Source organism: Lolium rigidum, chromosome 3 (genome assembly GCF_022539505.1).
Source record: "Lolium rigidum isolate FL_2022 chromosome 3, APGP_CSIRO_Lrig_0.1, whole genome shotgun sequence".
NCBI classification, from domain to species: Eukaryota; Viridiplantae; Streptophyta; class Magnoliopsida; order Poales; family Poaceae; genus Lolium; species Lolium rigidum.
The window spans coordinates 26,027,338-26,046,292 of NC_061510.1; positions in this window are offsets into that span (position 1 = coordinate 26,027,338).

Here is an 18,955-nt window from a genome sequence, read left to right on the forward strand (position 1 = left end):
TAAGGACCCAAATGTGTCCTGATTATTATGCATACGTAGCCGGATTCCCTGCGAAATTGCACATTTTCGTAAAGAAAGAAATTCACATATCCTTGTCTCCTGAGGAATTGCATGAGTAGATATTAAAATGAATGTACTTGTATATAAAATTATCGGTTTTGCTACAATTTTTCCATCCCACCACTATGACCGGCCACTGTAAGTACACCTGCGATTTCCATTCAAGTCCCTAGGCTCTGATACCACTTGTTAAAGTTGTTGGGGTCTACTACAAAAGCGACTTGAACCACCAACATAGCCCAACGTTACATCAGGCTTGTCACCCCCACCCACCAAAAAGACTAGCCCGTTAGTAGGGAGAGCCTCAGCCTTATAAGTCGCTCCCGCTCTCCTCCCACAACCGACGTGGGACTAAACCCAACATTGATCTTCTCTTGTTTTTCAACAAATACATAATCCCTTCGAGTGATTGGGAACTGAAGACACTTGAAACAACTATCAACCGCCCAACGACTCCCCTCATCGTTGTTTGGCCTCACCACGTAGACATGGAGACGTTCTGAAAACATCATAGTGCACATCCCTAGCATCATCTCCTCATGTAGGAGAGATGATATGCCTAGTGGTTCGAGTGACGGCGTCCGACACGATGTTCCTTGTACTTCAGCTTGTTGTGGGTGTAATAGAGATTCGCTTAAAACCTAATCCAAAATCCATTGACAAAACCCTCAACATATTTTCCTCCTTGAATTCCTCATCCTCGGGATCAAGCTTATCACTCGACGATGGGATCTTGGGTCCTCCGAGCCAAATAAAAACCAGCTACTTCTTCTCAACAATGATATTGTCACTCACCCCTATAAATGTAGACATGGAGGCATTGGCCCCGCAAGATAGTCTTGCCAGTGGACGTTGTGATGACAACATGATGAATGTCGGGTCGACCATCTTGGAAAGTAATAGATCTTGTTCTACAAGGTGACACGCTTTGTCATTTCGGCTATGCGTCTTTCCGACGTCTTTCTAGGGTTGGTTTGACTGGTATGCCTCTGTGATGGTTAAAAAATTGGTATGGCAAGGAGGGCTGGCGAGTAGCTCTCAAACTATAAAGGGTTTTACGGCGTTGGGGCTGTGCACTATCGTTGTGACTGAGAAGTTATTTCAGGTTGATGCCCGTGTGTTGTGATGTGGTGTTCATATTTAGCCAGGGATGCAAATTGGTGACCGTAGCCCTCCGATCCTCTTTAGTTCAATCAAATAGTCTGAATATCTGGAAATCATAATTTTAAAAAATTAATGCATTTGTGAACTAGAGTCTAGAGAGGATCGGAGGTGCCTTCGGAATTTGCATCCCTATCTGTTGTCGTGCCAAGAATGGGGCTATCTTGTCGTCCGGTGTTGTATTTGCATGCCTTAGGAAAAAATGCAGTTTTTAACCCGAGCTCATATATTCCTGCTCCAGTTAAAAAAAATGTTAAAAAACGCAAATAAAATAAAAAAAGTCTTGATTTTTTTTACAAGAAACATGAGAATGTGTTATAACTGGAAGAAAAATTGTGTGAGAAATGACATGTTTGGTGGCCTGTACAAAGATAACAAATTATGGTTTTGTTTGGAGCATTTGGATTTGCTGTTTGCAACAATCAGATTTGTCTTTTTTGCAAACACCGGTACATGTATCTTTTCTAGGAGATTTTTGGCATGCTATTAGAACACATGTTCATGTTAACCTCCCAAAACCAATTTTTTTTGCATGGCTTCTTGCCCAAAACCGCATTTGGACCGCCGACCGCCTTCAAAAGCGTGGGTGGCCAAATTGCGGCCTATGTCCCCTTTGCAAGCAAACCTTCGAGACGGCTTTGGGGCAAAGTGGCGGAGTGGTTGCATAACACGGACATTACCCCGAATGGGTGGGCCGGCCTATCCATCGAGTTTTGGTGGTGCAACATGACAAGCTCTCATATGCCGAACCGCAAAGCCATCTCCTCGCTAGCTCTTCTTGTCACTTGGGAGCTTTGAAATGAGCGCAACGCAAGGGTTTTCAACAAGTATGCCAACCACGATGTAATCCTAGATAAGATTAAGAGAGAAGCCCGCTTGTGGGTTATCGCCGGTGCTAAACGCTTGGGTCAAATCATGCCGCGAGAGTAGTCCCTTGTATTTTTCTTTCTTGTTCGGACTTTCTTGTCAAACTCTTCCCCTTAATTAATCGAATGGGGCAAAGCTTTTGCCCCCGTTTCAAAAAAAAATTAATTGGACACAACTTTCAGATTCTTTTTATTTGCTATTTTTTCCCAATTTTTTTTATTAAAGCAGGAGCATATGAGCTCGGGAGCGGAAAAACCATGTCGGGACTATTCAACTCGTCTTACTTTTATGCAGGAACACCTTACAGTTTTGATGTTCTTTACGAAAATCAAGCCTCTCTACAAAACTTTGGTGTAATAATTTAATCGATAGGTCGATTTCAAGAGGTGGACGCGTTTCGACCTTAAGAACAGCCGCCATGCAACAATGATTATAGCCTTATGTACACTGTTTATATTGTTTAATTAAGAGATTTCACATTGTTCAGTATCTGGAAACATATGACTCGACCGCTTGCCCACATCAGCGGAACATTGGACTTGTATAAGCTCATAGGATCGAGATGGCAACCATTTTCATAAATAAAAGGTGTCAGCCTTGCGTCCTTGCTTTTTTTTATCTTTATCTGTTTTTCTCTTTTCAGCTAGACTAGATACACAAGATGTATATCCTGGAGTTAAAAAATAGTTAAGTGAAGCCTTTTGTTTACCGGATGCATTAGCCCCGTCTACAAAAAGAATTCATAAATTTGTCTAAATTTATATTTATCTAGTAGATATTCTCTAATATAGATACATTCAAATTTAAATAAATTTCAGACACCATTTTATAACATATTTTTAGAGAAAGAAGAAGAGGGAGTAGTAGAAAAGCTAAACTAATGACCGTAATCGATCGGCATGCCAGGCCATATATAGCGCAGTGAGAGAACCAACCCGAGGTTGGATGATTAGGAGGGTGGTTGTACCCCGACCTACCAGAGTTCAAATCCCAGGTTTGAAATATGTGTATCTCATAAAGACGAAATATTCATTCAGTGGAAAGCGGTGTTCCTGTCGATAGCGAGACACCTATAGTGACTATGTTAATTTCAAGATTCAATCCGTCGACTCAGTCTTTCGAAGTTGCTCATAGGGGTAGGGTGTGTGTACGTGTGTGTTCATATGGGTGAGTATATACACGTGTATGTGAGCGTTTGCGTGTGTTTATACTGTATTTCTAAAAAAATAGCTGAGTTGGGCCTTCCACCCGCACCGTTCTGCCATATGCAGAATAATCGTCAGACTTAGCAAAAACAGGTAATAATCATGTACGGCATCCGTATAAAGTTAATTGGCTTAACTTTGTCTAGTTTTAGTATGTAAAATTAAAAACATCTAGTGTCTTGCTGGCTTAAATAAGTGACTTGGTCTGATTAATCGTCACAAGTCGTCATGGTAGTAAAAAAATGCACTACCCCACATTTTTTCGATAAAGGGAATATATTAATATTAAAAGATATCAATTACACCTAACCTCTGCAACAACGCAACACCCTAATAGCAGTACGGATGCACACAACTAAAAAAGAGAAAAGAAAACTAAGAAACATAAGTCCCGCTACAGCATCTCAGGCCTAGCAACAACAATACATCCACCACCAAGACAACACCTGAAATACAGACTCTCCAAAAGCGACGCCTCCAAGAATGGAACGGTGCACCAGCACCGTCGTCGCCCGACCAAAGATCTTAGGTTTTCACCCTGAAGATAGTGCCCGCTCTCAAAACAATGCCTTCAACAAGGTCATTGCCGGGCACAACCAGTTAAGGCTAAACCTTAAGTTTTCACTCTGAAATGTAGGAATCTAAACTTCACCTCTGCTGCCGCCCCCACTTTCATACCACTGCTGTGGAGCCCGGAACACCAAGCAAGTCCCTCAACATCGCGGAGACTTAAACCTCCCTTAGCTAGTCATCCAAATCGGCCTTCATGATATTCCCTTCTACTGACTTCACCATTGACCAAAATGTCACTTGATGTCAACACAAAATAGAGCTTGGCGCCGCTCCCTCCAAAACCAAACGGTCGGAATAAAAGCATGGGTGCGCGCGACCGAATACCACCCGATCCAGCAAACACGATGCAAAAGATACACTGTTCCATTCGCCGACGGAGCTTTTCGGAACTCATCACTCCAGCCAGATCAAGACGGACAAGCCTCTGGTAGGTCTTCATCTTTGCATGAGAGAAACCCGAGGACCTCCACCATTATCGCTAGACCAGCAACCACCACGCCCCAGTCACTCCTGAAGGATCACCAGAGAAGAATAAGGCGGCACGGAGCACCGACAATGGCTTGGCCGAAGCCATGGATCCTGCTTCGATTGGGGCCAAGAAGGCCCAAATCAAGCCCGCATCGCCGCCTCCGCTGAACCGCCGCCGGGGGCAAAGGCTACCACGCTCCACCCACTCCTCCATGATGACCGCGAAGTGCATCAGGCCACGGCCACCGCAGCCTTGCCACCTGGCATCCTAAGCATTTGCCTCACCGCCTCCCATGAAGCGCAGCCGCGGAGCCCTTTCCACCCTTCGTCCTTCGGCGAGAGGGGCGCCGCCACCGCCACAGGAGACGACAGCAGCAGCGGCCTGAGGGGCGGGGGATGAGGGGCCACTGGGGTCGCGCGGAAGGGGGCCTCCACAGTCGCCCAGGAGGGGAGCGGCATGGGAGGGTTTCGGGAGGGTTTCTTAAAAAATAGGGAGAATTTCACTCGTACTACCCCCACATGTTTCTCTCATTTGCATAGCCAATTGATGCCATGGCCAAAGTTGGCCACGTCGACCATGCCGGCCGAGCCCAACACAGCTCAGCCTAACCTCTCTAAGCCTCACCGGCTGCTAAACCTAACCTCATCACCTTAATCCTCCTAGCGCCATCAACCCAACGCACTCCCGCACCTAGCCTCGCTCGAGTGGTTGAGCCTCTCCCCGCTTCTTCCTCCGTGCCGCCGGTGAGGAGCGGCGGCAACTCGAACCTCTCTTCCGCAGCTCGCCCTTTCTATCCCTTTACATATCTTTCTCTCTGAAATCCTCAGGCATAAGTGATCAACGACTATCATCCGCCGCTATATAGTATTTGTATAGTCGTCGACGAGGCAACTAGTCGCGCGACTCGCCCCGTGAGTCAAGTCGCTTGCGCGGATTAGCCACGCCGCGCCGACTCAGCGAATATATAGTGAGTATACGGTGACTCAAAAAAGAATGGTATCTAGATAAAGCTAAGTCAATAATTTGGAACGGATGGTAGGAGGACCTACGGACTAGGGTGGTAAGGGCATCTCTAGCGGCCCGACGCATTTTGAACATGTTTGCGACCTTGTGCATGTCTCGTGAGGATGTTTCCAACACCTTTGCTATTGTATCACCCTTTTTACAAGCAATATTGTGCAAATTGGACATTGTTTTTGAAGACACTACACCACAGCACAACAATGCCTACCGAAGTTTCAAAATGTTGGTCGGTATAGCTGGTTATGCTGATAGATTGTGGATCGGGCATACCTAAAACTTTGGTGTCAAACTGTCGGTCGGCATTGCTATAATGGCCATCGAACGATCGGTCGGGATAAAAAATTGTTGTCCTTTCAATCTCATCTGTTGGTATGTTCTGTTTGTGTACAGGCATCCTCTTCAAAGAATGAATTATCACGTGGAATTTGGGTTCGCAACATATATTCCACCAAGTAGGCGGTGGTTCTCTTCAACTGGATGGTTTGTGTACATTCTATTTCATTGAACATGCACCTTGCAGCTATTCTTTTGTAGACCTCGTAATCATGTTGAGAATATTGAACATGCATGTGTATGTGTGAGAGTTATTGCACCATTACCGGCTGTGTTTTAATAATCCTTAGGAGAATATGTGTTTTGATAATTTGAATGTATGCTTGCTGTAAAATATGTTGATGCTTGGTCTGTAATGGCAAATTTCAAGGATGTGAAAATACGTAAATGTGAAATGAAATTATTTGGCTGTGATGAAAATGTTGGTAGGTGAAACTATTACCCTCAGATTGCTAGTAAAGGTTCAACGCATGGCCAATGGATTGTTGGTCGGCAAGTAAAATACCAACAGATTGTGGGTCGGCAAATGAATGTTGGTTGGGAAATAATTGTAGGTTGGAAAAAATATGTTGGTCGGGGAAATTCTGTCGGTCGGCATAGAAAAGTCGGTCGGGAAAGACCTTTGCCAACCGGACTTACGCTCACCGACATGATCGGTCGGCGAAATTGATTCGCGACCAACTTTGTGTCAGTGAACGTGGCTTTCCCAACCAACTTGTATGTTGGGTTTCTGGTGCTGTGGTGTAGTGAGAGGTGCATTTCTGATCCATGAATCCTCCTAAAATCAAAATTTGGAGCCATCTTTTTTTCCAAACGGGCCACCCCTTTCCATTAATGCGACATAACGGAAATACACGAGTTCAACTAAACACACACACACACACACACACACACACAGCTAAAAGGAAACGGGAAAGAGGCCGCCCTCGCAACATCAGGAAACCCACTGACAGGTGCTCAAAATCGAGCATCAACTACGGGGCAAAAACCTGATAGCACTACAACATCATCTAACCGAAGTTCATGGCAACACACCCACATAGTTTAGTTATTACAAGTTCAAACACCAGAACCACACAACATCTACGTAAATAAAGAGCACCATCATCAAGGAGCTTGAATCATCAGAACATTGGAACCATCCTAAGATGTTGTGGTGGCATCATTTGTGTTGATGATGGGATCACCTTGTCCATCTGCAGCTTCGCCCCCTCCTTGATCTTCCCAGCATCAACCTCATCATATAGACTTGCCCAGTAATTCAAGAAAGAACACACAATGTATGTAATTGTAACAGGATTCTTGAGCACATACCCTCAAAGGTTATCTTGTTTCTGGTAATCCAAATGGACCAGAAGATAGCAGCCATTAACAGGGTAAAAAAAATCTATCTCGAGCCATATAATCATATAACCAGGCCCACCTATTGGAAGGGAAGATATTAGCCCCCCCAAGGAGCCATCTTTTACTTCCAAAAGATTAGCGAGAGAAATGTTCCTTTGCTGCCATTACACATGCTTAAATATGTGAATCCACCTGCTTCCAATAAAGTTAGGAGATGGCTATTGAGCCCACATATTTTCTTCTCGTGAGATTTTGCCATACCCCTTCCCAAGTGAGTAATTGAATAGCCGATGGGAAAATAAGTCTTTGCCCTATATGCACGGCAAAGGCTTTGCCGTGGGTCGTACGGCAATGCCATTGACAGCAAAGGCTTCTTTGCCGTGCGACTCGCCAACGTTGCACGGCAAAGGTTTTGCCGTGCGACGCCGCATGGCAAAGGTCACTTCTTTGCTGTGTGCCAAACATATTTTATCTAAAAAAAGGTTCAAAATTGGATGGTCCAGGAATTGAACCTAGGATGCAAAGTAGGGAAAGCGTGCAACCTTGCCACTAGGCTAAGTGTACGTTTTTTGATAACTATACCATGCCACACCTTTTGAGAGGAGCAGAAATCCTGTTTTTACATCTTTGCCGTGTGCTTACACTAGGAAAAGGCTTCTTTGCCATGGGTTTGTTAAAAACACTAGGCAAAGGCTGCTTTGCCGTGCAACCCAGCTTTTACCGTGCACCTTTCTTTGCCGTGCGGCCTTTGCCGTGCACCGAATCTTTGTCGCGCGGTGTGTTGGGCCATTGCCGTGCACCTTTCTTTGCCGTGCGGCCTCTTTCGTCGTTGCCGTGAATCGTATGTTTGCCGTGCGCTTGTGTACGTCTATCTTTCTCGTGGACAAGATCTTTGCCGTGTGTTTTTATCTGTGCGCACGGTAAAAAAATCTTTGTCGTGCGGGAACACACGACAAAGAAAAGCTGCACGGCGACGCCTATTTTTCCCTGAGGAGTGCGGAATTCTTTGCCTCAAGGTTCTCAATATGCGTTGACCTTAGCTAGGCCAGTGTCCAGTGATTGCATTATGCTAACTAGCTAGTGATTGTCTGAATATAACACATCATTTTACATAATTCATTTGTTTTTGTTCTTCGTCTAATCTCCAGCCACGAGTTGTATGCATGTAGAGCGAACAACTTTAGAGGTTTTATGTCATATCAAAATGCATGCCGTTTTTATTTCCGGAACAGCCCTGGCTCAAGGTTTTATGTATTAGTTTTTTGGGTTATCTTTTATGGTTGTGTATATTTTAGTTATGTGTCTTGTTTGAACTCCTCTTACATGTATCACCTTCATGTGATAGCTCGAGCCGATAACCATATGGAGACGCACGTGGGAGATTATTGTGCCTCATGGTCACAATAACATGGCATATGGAAGAAAATGAAGTCTTGCACAATCCATCTCGACCGTCTAGACAGGTGAAAACACATGAAACATCGAGGACCTAAATAGGTGGACATCAAATACGTTGCCAAAATTAAATATCTCTAGATGCACCATGATTATGTTTAGTAGCCTATACTATTATAGGCAATGACAATATATCGCAATGACACTTTAGACCTCTCTTCTCTTCGAAGATACTTAAGAATATAAGATGGAACGTAACATGCATGTATGCTATTACTCATCTCACTGTCATAAATTAATATGCGGAGAAATGTGTGAAACTGTTTTTTTTTTCATAGTTGTGGGTACTAGATTAAGTAAATGGTTTTATGCACATTATATGAACAAGGAAATACCATTCCTATGTGTTCCATTGTGATATATTGTTTCAAATAACCAAATAAGGTTCTGTCTTAAAGAGTAAAGCTATTTGTTATGCTTTCTTAGGTGTAATAGAAAACTATAGCAGTCAAGATTGTGCATATGGGTTAAAAAGATGGCTTTAGGATAAGGGGACATGCATCTACTATCTCTACGGTCCGCTATCCGCGCCGTCGACAAGCGTCCAAAATCTTATGTCTCCATCGATATGAGCTCCAAAACAGTGCATCTGACAAGGAAGACCTCTGGACTAGCATGAGGTTTCCCTCGTAGGCTGACAAAATTTCCACCCTACGAGAACCTAAGTCATGTCTTTGTTCGTATGAGAGAAACTTGTCTTAGCAGCATCTCAGTTTCTTTTCAAACCAGTTCCCTGCTGGATTGCATTAGAGCATCTCCAGCCGCGTCCCTCAAAGGGATTTGGGGGACGCCGGACACATAATCTCTTTTAGTCGCGCGTTCCAAAGGCCGCTTCGGTCCGGACATGCCCAAAATATGGTCCGGCATCCCTATCCCATCTCCAGTGTATAGAGGCTCTATTAGAGACGTCGAACACGATTTTTTACACTTGCTTTTTATTTGGAGGTCATATTTGAGGTACGCGGTTAGTAACAGGAGCTCTTCCAAACACGAATTCAATCCGGACGTCCCCCAAATGAGCAATCCGACGCTTTTGCCAGACGTCGTTTGGGAGATATGACTGGAGATGTTCTTATATGTTTAGCAATGTACATACCTAAGAAACTGACGCGATACAGAAGTTCCGTTATTTTGCTTTTTCATTGATCCGTTCAAGCGTAGAAACCTTTCTCGAGCCGATCGCTGACAACCATATACTACATGGAAAAAAGGCATAAGCATAACACACATGTGCCAGGTAAGGTCGTATGGCAGCCAGATTACGTCGTGTCGGCTCAAAGGGAAGGCCTCACTTGATCAGGCTGGTAATGGCGATGGTGAGGAGCGCGATCTGCGTGTTGTCCTCGCAGTACTGCAGGAACGGCGGGGCGCCGCTGCCACCGCGGGAGAGGGCGAACTTGTCGTCGCACGACCGCCCCGTCGACGGAACACTCAACAGCTCCTCTTCGACGTCACCGTACCTTTGCTCGGCGATCGCCTGCCGCGCCGCCTCGTACCTCTCCCTGATGATGCCGTAGAAGTCCTCGCACACCTCCAGCACTCTCCTGTATATCGGGTCGAGTTCCTGGTCGTCGCCTTCGTCGTGCCGCCGTATCGCCGTCGCGATCTCGCGCCGCGCGTCATTGGCGTTGCTGACCCCCTCGCCCGCCGCGGCAACGGCCAGGTAACGCGTGTCGGGGGCGAACGCGTCTCCCAGTCGGGTGTTGCAGAAGCTGGCGCTCACGCGACTGTCGGCATCGTGGGCCGCCTGGCAGGTGGCGCCGATCGTCGTTGACGGTGGCGGCGCCACGGCCGCGGCTTCCGCGGGGCTGCAGCGCGCGCTGGCGAATGCCGCGGCAGCGACGGCGGCGACGAGTAGGAAGCAGGTCTTCATATTGTTCTTAATTTCCTGTGGAGCGGGATAGGATGGGATAGCATGGAGCTGCAGGTGTGGACGGATTTATACGTGAACATGGTCACAGAGCTGCGGCTAACGTTTATGGGGATGAAACCGGCCTGCATTTAGTAGCCATTTAAGAGTACAAATAACTTACCTCCCGGTCGATTAACGCAACACATTAACCGCACTTTATAGAAACCGCCCTTAGAGCAAGTACAATAGAGTCCAGTCAGCTGACTATAAGACATTAAATAATATATTTTAGATGAGTTGGAGGAGAGAGAAGAGGAGAGAGAAGGGAGGTGGAACTACTATGCAATAGCCATCTCTTGCACGCGTCTCCTGCAAGCACTTTGTGAGAGTGAAAGGTGGGCCATATGTTAGTAAAGTGTTTCATTCTTATAGCCAGCTATTATACATGTTAGCTATATGATGATTACAAATGATATGACATCTTGTTATAGCCAGCAGTTAGCTATACTATTGGAATTGCTCTTAGACTGCTCATAGTGGAAGTAACATACTGATAGTAACATCACACATCTCAAGACGTTTTGGTGACATGGCATACTAATAAATGAAGAAAGAGAGTGAGGTGGTAACTAGCTATGTTACCATAACATCACACATCTCAAGGCAATATGAGTCTACAACATAATTAATAACACATTGCATGACAACACATCTAAGTTACTACCCACTATGAAGGTAGTAACTTAGACTAGTAATATGACATATGTTACTAGTCTAAGTTACTCTCCACTATGAGCAGCCTTACTCCTAGCTACCGATATCCACATTGTGCCAGACAACTGAGTTCTAGTAGCATGTCATTCTACTAAATCTGTCTAGTACCTATCGGTCATCGGTGTGACCTTATCACTATATTCCCGACAAAAGTTCCCACTTTAGTAACTAAAATATTTTCCGCAATCCGCATAAAAAACTAACTCAAATATTTACATCAAGCTGATACAATTATTGAGCCCGCACCCGGCCTCCTCTGCATATCAAGGCGCACACAACCAATAAAAAAGGGAGGACGATTTTATAAAAAGGACATGGTAGGTACCAAAAGCGACTATGAAAAAGGTTATAGTGATAGAGGTCCAATCCACGGACCATGTAGGGTGAAAATATACTTCGTCACATGCCCAACCGCGAGCATACCTCCATAAATAGGTCACCGTGTTCAGGTTTCTAAATAATATACCACAACCACAAATAGTGAGCACACTAGAAAAAAACTGCATTAAAGAAAAATATTATGATTAAAAACCATGTTGTTTTCTGCGTAGCCATAGTGACAATAAGGCCATTCCCCCCATCTAAATAAGGACTTCATCCCTGCGATCTATACTGCGATCTATACCACGCAAGTACTTCATAAATATATGGGCAACACTTCGAGATGGATACAAGGTTGAAGCCACTTTAATGATTGATAGATAATATAGAGTGCATAAACTTGCATGGGAAAACAAAGTCTTTAATATTCTTGTCGTGATGACAAAAGCAACACACTTAGAAGAACCTTGCCAGATGTGCTTTACAAGGTTGTCTTTAGTTAAAATAACATCTCGATGAAGATACAATATTATTTTATTTTTAATTTTAATGGTACTTCTATTTTCCAAATATATTTATGAATGTTTACTAGCACATCAGAATGAACGGATGAAAGAATGCGTGAAGTCTACTGAAAATTGACCATTCTCATGTAGGGTCCATCGAAATGCATCATATCCATGCATTAGCTGGACCAATGAGAACCTTTCTTCTCTCTTGTACGGCCTTCCATGTTGCAAGTCGCGCACCGATAAGATGCCGTCTAAAAGTCACGTTTCGTGAGTATGTTTCCAACATCTTTGCGATTGTATCGCTTTTGTTACAAGCAGTATTGTGCAAATTGGACATTGTTTCTAAAGAGGGGCATTTATGAGCCATGAATCCTCCTAAAATCGAATTTACAGCCATCTTTAATGCCAAAAGAATTATAGCGAGAGAAATGTTCCTTTGCTGCCATTACGCATGCCTAAATATGTGAATCCACCGGTTTGGAATAAAGTTAGGAGATGGATTTTTAGCCCACATTTTTTCTTGGAGCATTTTACTATACCTCTTCCCAGGTGGGTAATTGAATAGCCATTTACGGGAGTGCAGAATTCTTTACCTCAATGTGAATCGCTAGCTAGTTGGCAAAATACAATCACTGGATACTGGCCTAGTTAATATCAACGCATATTCAGGACGTTGAGGTCTGAATATAACACATCATTTTATACAATTCATTTACTTGTGTTCTTCGTCTATTCTCTCCATTGATGAGATGTATGCATATAGATCGAACAACTCGAGGCTGTATGCCTTATCAAACATGCATGTTGTTTTAATTTCCAGAACGGCCCTTGCTTGAGGTTTTATGTATTAGTTTTTTTAATTTTTTTTGCTTATTTTGTATGGTTGTGTATATTTTACTTATGACCTAGAAACTTTCGGAAGCATGGGCAAACGTGGTTAAGTTGCCAAATTTTAGATGAATTGCTATCGAAAATCATGAATCATAAGCTTAGTGTCGTTTGGCAAGCCTGGGCGGCCGCCCGGGCTTAGGGACGGCTAGGTCCGCCCATGTGTGTGAACTCTTCTTACATGTATCACCTTTATGCGACAGCTTCAGCCAATATAAACTCCCGTTATAAATCTTTTAATTAAAAAACACAATATTCAAGCCATATGGAGGCACGCTTGATAGACTATTGTGCCTCATGGTCTACAACAACATGGCATATGGAAGACAACAAAGCCGTGCAAAATCCATCTCGGTGTCTAGAAAGGAAAAAACATATGAAACATCGAGGACCTAAATAGGTGGACATGAAATATGTTGCCAAAATTAAATATCACTAGATACACCATGAATGTGTTTAGTAGCCTATACTATTGTTGGAAATGACAATATATCACAATGACACTTTAGACCTATCTGCCAAGATACTTAAGAATATAAAATGGAACATAACATGCATGTATGCTATTTCTCATCTCACTGTCATAAATTAATATGGAGATAAATGTGTGAAACTATTTTTTCATTTTTTTCATAGTTGTGGGTACCAGATTAAATAAATGATTTTATGCACATTATATGAACAAGGAAATACCATGCCTATGCGTTACATTGCTATATATTGTCTCAATACACAAATATACTTCTGTCTTAATTAGTAATACTATTTGTTATGGTTTCTTAGTGTAATAGAAAAAAAATTGCAGGAGTGTAATAGAAAAATATAACAATCAAGATTGTGCATATGGGTTAAAAGAAGGGTTTTAGCATACGGGCACGTATGGACCTTCTATCTCTACCATGCAGTGTTTTTTTTGTAAATGTTAGCATAAAGTACACGAGATAGTCGGTGGGTCGGTGTGGTGAGATAGTCTACTCATCCCGATGGAATTGCCGCATGAAAAATTAAAATGGACCAAGGTACTTGAGATTTTCTACCAATGCGCATCGAAATACCCCTGCCAGCTACCTTATCTGAATGAATTCCAACTTTGGTGCCACTCCTTGCGCCCCGCACCTTCTCTGTGATATCCATGCACATCACACTGGGATTTTTTTTTTTGAAGAATTATTTTGCTTTCTCTTTCATCAGCCGTCCAAAGAAGAAACCTTTCTGTAGGGGGCACTCATCGGTTGACGGAAAAACACACATGCATGTGCCAGGTAAGAGCATCTCTAATAGAGCCCGTATAAACGCGAACTGAAAATCCGGAGTTCAGTTCACCGAACTCATGTTTACGGGTCGAAAAAACGCTGGCAAAACTATAAAACAAAATTCTGCTTTACAGTTTTGGTTTACGGGCTGTGTTCCGCGTCAGCGGCTTCCGAACCCGTAAAGACATGGTTTATAACAGAATTTTCATATGATAAAAAAATGACACAATCACATGCAAACAACTCATGCATAGTTCATAGTGGAGACATCAAATGACACAATCATAGCAAATAGTTCATAGTTCATCATCTCCTCTCATCGCCGGCATCAAACCGAAGTTGGACCGCCGATAGTTGCTTCATTGCTTTGGCCTTCTTCACATTGATCCTCGTCTCCTCCAACTTGGTCTTGTTTCTTGCTTCCTCTCGATTGGCTCCAACCTTAGCAAGACTCACCTCCTTCTTCTTCCCGATGATGACAAGCTTGGTCTCCAAAGTCTTGGCCGCTATCACCTCCTTGGACTTCATCATTTAATCAAACTTGTCCCTCAACAATGCAGCCTCCCCATCGAGCTTGAGCCTCTCCTTGGCCTTCTTGTTTCCCTCCGGCTTGTCAACGTTCCGGCCCTCCTTCTCATCCTCGGTGTCGTCGAGCGCAACCATTGCAGCTTTCTTGGGTGCTACTTATTCGTCCCTCATTTGTCACTTGTTTCCCTCCGGCTTGTCATTGTTTCGGCCCTCGAGTGGGGTAATGTTTACCTCATCCAACATGTCCATGTACGAGGTGTTGTCGTTCCTAACAGTACGCGGCCTCAATATCTACTCGCAATGAAAACCGAGGAAGAGTTGTAATTTGTACCTTGTTGACCCGTCGTCGAACACGTCCTGGGCGATGTTCGCGGTGGCTTTCGGTGGCGGCGGTGGCAGCGGTGGCGGCGTTGGCGGGGATGGGAACGGAGGTGGGGCGCCACGGCTCGTCGTCTCCTTCAATTTCATCCTCTTTGGCGCCGAATTCTTCGGTCTGGCGCGGGATGCCTTCGGCTTCGATGCGACCGCCGGAACATCAGAGCTGGCCGCTGTGGCACCGGTTTGCGGGACCACATGCGTTTCCGCGCGCCGCCGCTTCACCACGCTCATCGACGAGACCACGGTAGCGACATCGGCGGGGGTCGCCGGGGTGGTTGGTTTAGCGGCGGAAGCTTCGGCGACCGCGGGAGAGGGTGGCGGGGCCTGCGAGCTAGCAGTGGCAGCCGGCTGGGTCGATTCGAGACTCATGGTGGCGAGATCGGACGACGGCGGCGCAGAGGACGGTGAGGGTGCGCAGATCGGCGGCAGCGGCGGCGGTTGGGAGGAGGTGAAACTTCCCTCGCGCGCAAACTAGGGATTATGTTCGGGCTATGCTCGGTTCGCTCCTTCGGCCCCTACAAATACAGGCCGAGTAGGGGTTTCGGTCTCGGCCAAAAAAAAATCCAGTTTCGTCTACTTTACGGAATCTGATATGCACCGATTTACGAACCGAACCCTTAAACTTGCGGTTATTTTTCGGTTTTGGCCTGTTTACGGGCTCGGTAGAGATGCTCTAAGGGCCTAAGGCACCCACATCACGTGGCGTCGGCGCCAAAGCGCGAAGGCCTCACTTGATCAGGCTGGTGATGGCGATGGTGAGGAGCGCAATCTGCGTGTTGTCCTCGCAGTACTGCAGGAATGGCGGGGCGCCGCTGCCACTGCGGGTGGCGGCCAACTTGTCCTCGCACGACCGCCCCGTCGACGGAACGCTGGACAGCTCCTTTTCGACGTCACTGTACCTATGCTCGGTGATCGCCTGGCGCGCCGCGTCGTACCTCTCCCTGATCATGCCGTAGAAGTCCTCGCACAGCACCAGCACGCTCCTGTATATCGGGTCGGCTTCATGCTCGTTGCCTTTGTCATGCCGCTCTATCGCCGTCGCGATCTCGCGCCGCGCGTCATTGGCGTTGCGGACGCCGTTGGCCGCAGCGGAATCGGCGAGGAAACGTGTGTTGGAGGCGGGCGCGTCTCGCAGTCGGGTCCTGCAGAAGGTGACGCTCACGCGACTGTCGGCATCATGGGCCGCCTGGCAGGTTGCGCCGATCGTCGTCGCCGGTGGTGGTGCCGCTGCCGCGGCTTGCGCGGTGCTACTACGCGCGCTGGCGAATGCCGCGGCAGCGACGGCGGCGACAAGTAGAAAGCAGGTCTTCATATTGTTCTTTCGTGTGGAGCGGGATGTGATGGCATGGAGCTGTAGGCGTTGTCGACCTCCTTTCTAGACGGACGGATTTATAGGTGAACATGGGAGCAAAGCTGCGGCTAACGTTCCTGGGGATGAAACCTGCATTTAGTAGCCATTTAAGAGTACAAAAATAACTGAAAGTACCTCCCGATCGATTAACACAATACATTGACCTCACTACATAGAAACCGCCCTTACCACTACGGGATAGCTGATTTTTAGGAATACTTTAAAATGCCCCTAAAAATAGTAAAAGTGGTTCTAATTATTTTTAGAGGCACTTAAAAAGTGCCTAATTAAAACATGTTGCTAAAAATTATAGCTGCACTTGGAAAAAATGTATTTTTAGAGGCACTTTGCTAGTTGCCCCTGTATATTTTTGGAGGTACTTCTTTAAATGCCCCTATATATCTTTAGTCGCACTTTAACATATTGCCTCTGTATATTTTTAGCGCCTCTATATATTCTATATATTTTTAGCCGCACTTTGGCATAGTGCCTTCTATATATCTTTAAGTTGAAACAGCTGCAAGTTTTAATTACTATTGGTTGGAGCGCCCAAGGGCCTCCTCGCCGGTTAGTGGCAAGCCAATCACAACCCAATGACAAAGCTATCAATCCACATGTTAATCAAGTTCTCCTCTGCTCTGTTTGCGCACAGAACTCCGCACACACTTGCATTCAGGTTTGCATCCAATGAAATACCAGATAGCGACCTAATTGTTTACATAAATCAACAATCTTACATGAAAAAAAACCTATGGAAAGGTGGTCCAAACCTGAGCTAAGCTACCACATATGGTTTACAAGTTCACATAGACTAAAGATGCACATATGAAAAAAAACCAGAAATCGGCCTGAACTCTAAACTAAGCTGGGATTGTAGATTATCGTCGTGGTATGAAAATGAGACTGATACCTACAACGGAAATCAACAACATGATCAGAGGGATCTTCTGACAAGTAATGAAATCTATACATCTAAAGATAGATGCATGTTCTTCAGCAATCAAAACATATGCATGTCCATTCAGTTTTTTTTCGATATGGGAGCATTGCTCCAGCCTCTGCATCAATAGATGCACACAGCCATGTTTTTATTAAAAATAGGTTCAAACAAGTATCCTTATTACAATCAAATCGTAGCTAATACTGTAACGATAACCAGCCAAACAAAGATGAAGAGAAAACAAGATCTATCCATCTTCAATCTTCAATTCTTTTAATGTGCCGCCATCCAATAGCCTGGAAATAGCAGTCCCGTGCGACCGCCAAAATTCGGTTGCATCCAATATCCATAGTATCGCGCTGGTCCTCCGGGAGAAGATATGCCCATAGCTATATCCAATGTGCCGCACGAAGAATAACCTGCAAAAAATTGGTTCCCTTGTGTTTATTAAAGACAATGTCATTTCTACTAGTCCATATAGACCAACAAATTGCAGAAATGCCAATACGAATATGATCTTTATCTTTCTTATTCACCCCATTCAACCAATTACCAAACATATTAGTGATATTTGTTGGAGGAGGAATGTTATAAGCAAAAAATACCATTCTCCAAATCAGTTTTGCAAACGGACAAGAAAGAAAGAGGTGGTCAATCGTCTCATTGTTATCACGAAAACAACATTTTTGACAACCTTTTCTATCAAATATTTAACAAAGAATATCGAAATGGGAGTATTTTTTTAATACATCTGAATACAAAAAAAAATGAGATAAAAAGAGGAGAGTCACTTGTGTGACTGTGTCCAAAGGAAACAATTCATTATGTATAGAAATAACACATTGCTTCTAAGCATAAATCTACGCAGAGAAAAACAAGATTCCCAAAGCCATATTTCTTTCGTTTTTGTAGCATGAAGAGATAAGGATAGCTGTATAAATGAAAGATTTTTTTATCAACAATCCGATAATTAGCAGGTTAAAATAGGTATAAAAAGCAACCAGCCAGCCATAATGCTATAACTTAGATATTGCTTCCTCAAAACATTAAGATAATCTTTCATCTATGAACAATACTGTCATATTTAATACTGTCACTAAACCATATGTCGATGGCTCCCTATGAACATACAAGCACCACACTAAAATTTTGGGAGTTAATATTTGAATTTATAGAAGCTAAAATGGGCTAATAATAAGTGAGCATTTTGGCATATCAAATGAAGTGCTTACAGTAAGTGTGCTTATAGTAAGGTTAATCTTGAGAGGCTCAGGTGGTGCACAAGGGCTGGGTGATGGCCTTGCTTTTGTGCGCAGACAATCAAAGTACCACATGGCATACAGTTAGAATATGGCTCTTATGTGTAAGCAAGGGAGTAAATACAACAATAGGTTTACTTTGATTGCCAATTACCTGAACAGAGGGAGTAGAATATTAGACAAAACAGAATGTGTTCATCTTCCTTAGTGTATCTGCATACATAAGGTTTAAACTGCTGCCTCCGTCGATTAATACTCGAGATACGTCAAATCCTGCGATCACCGCTGGCAGGATAAGTGTTGACTGCCCTGGTCGAGGAACTTGCTGTGGGTGATCCGCAATTGTGAAACCAATGTCATGTCCCGACCAATTTAGGTACTCAATCGTTGGTGGAGGCATCTTCTCTGC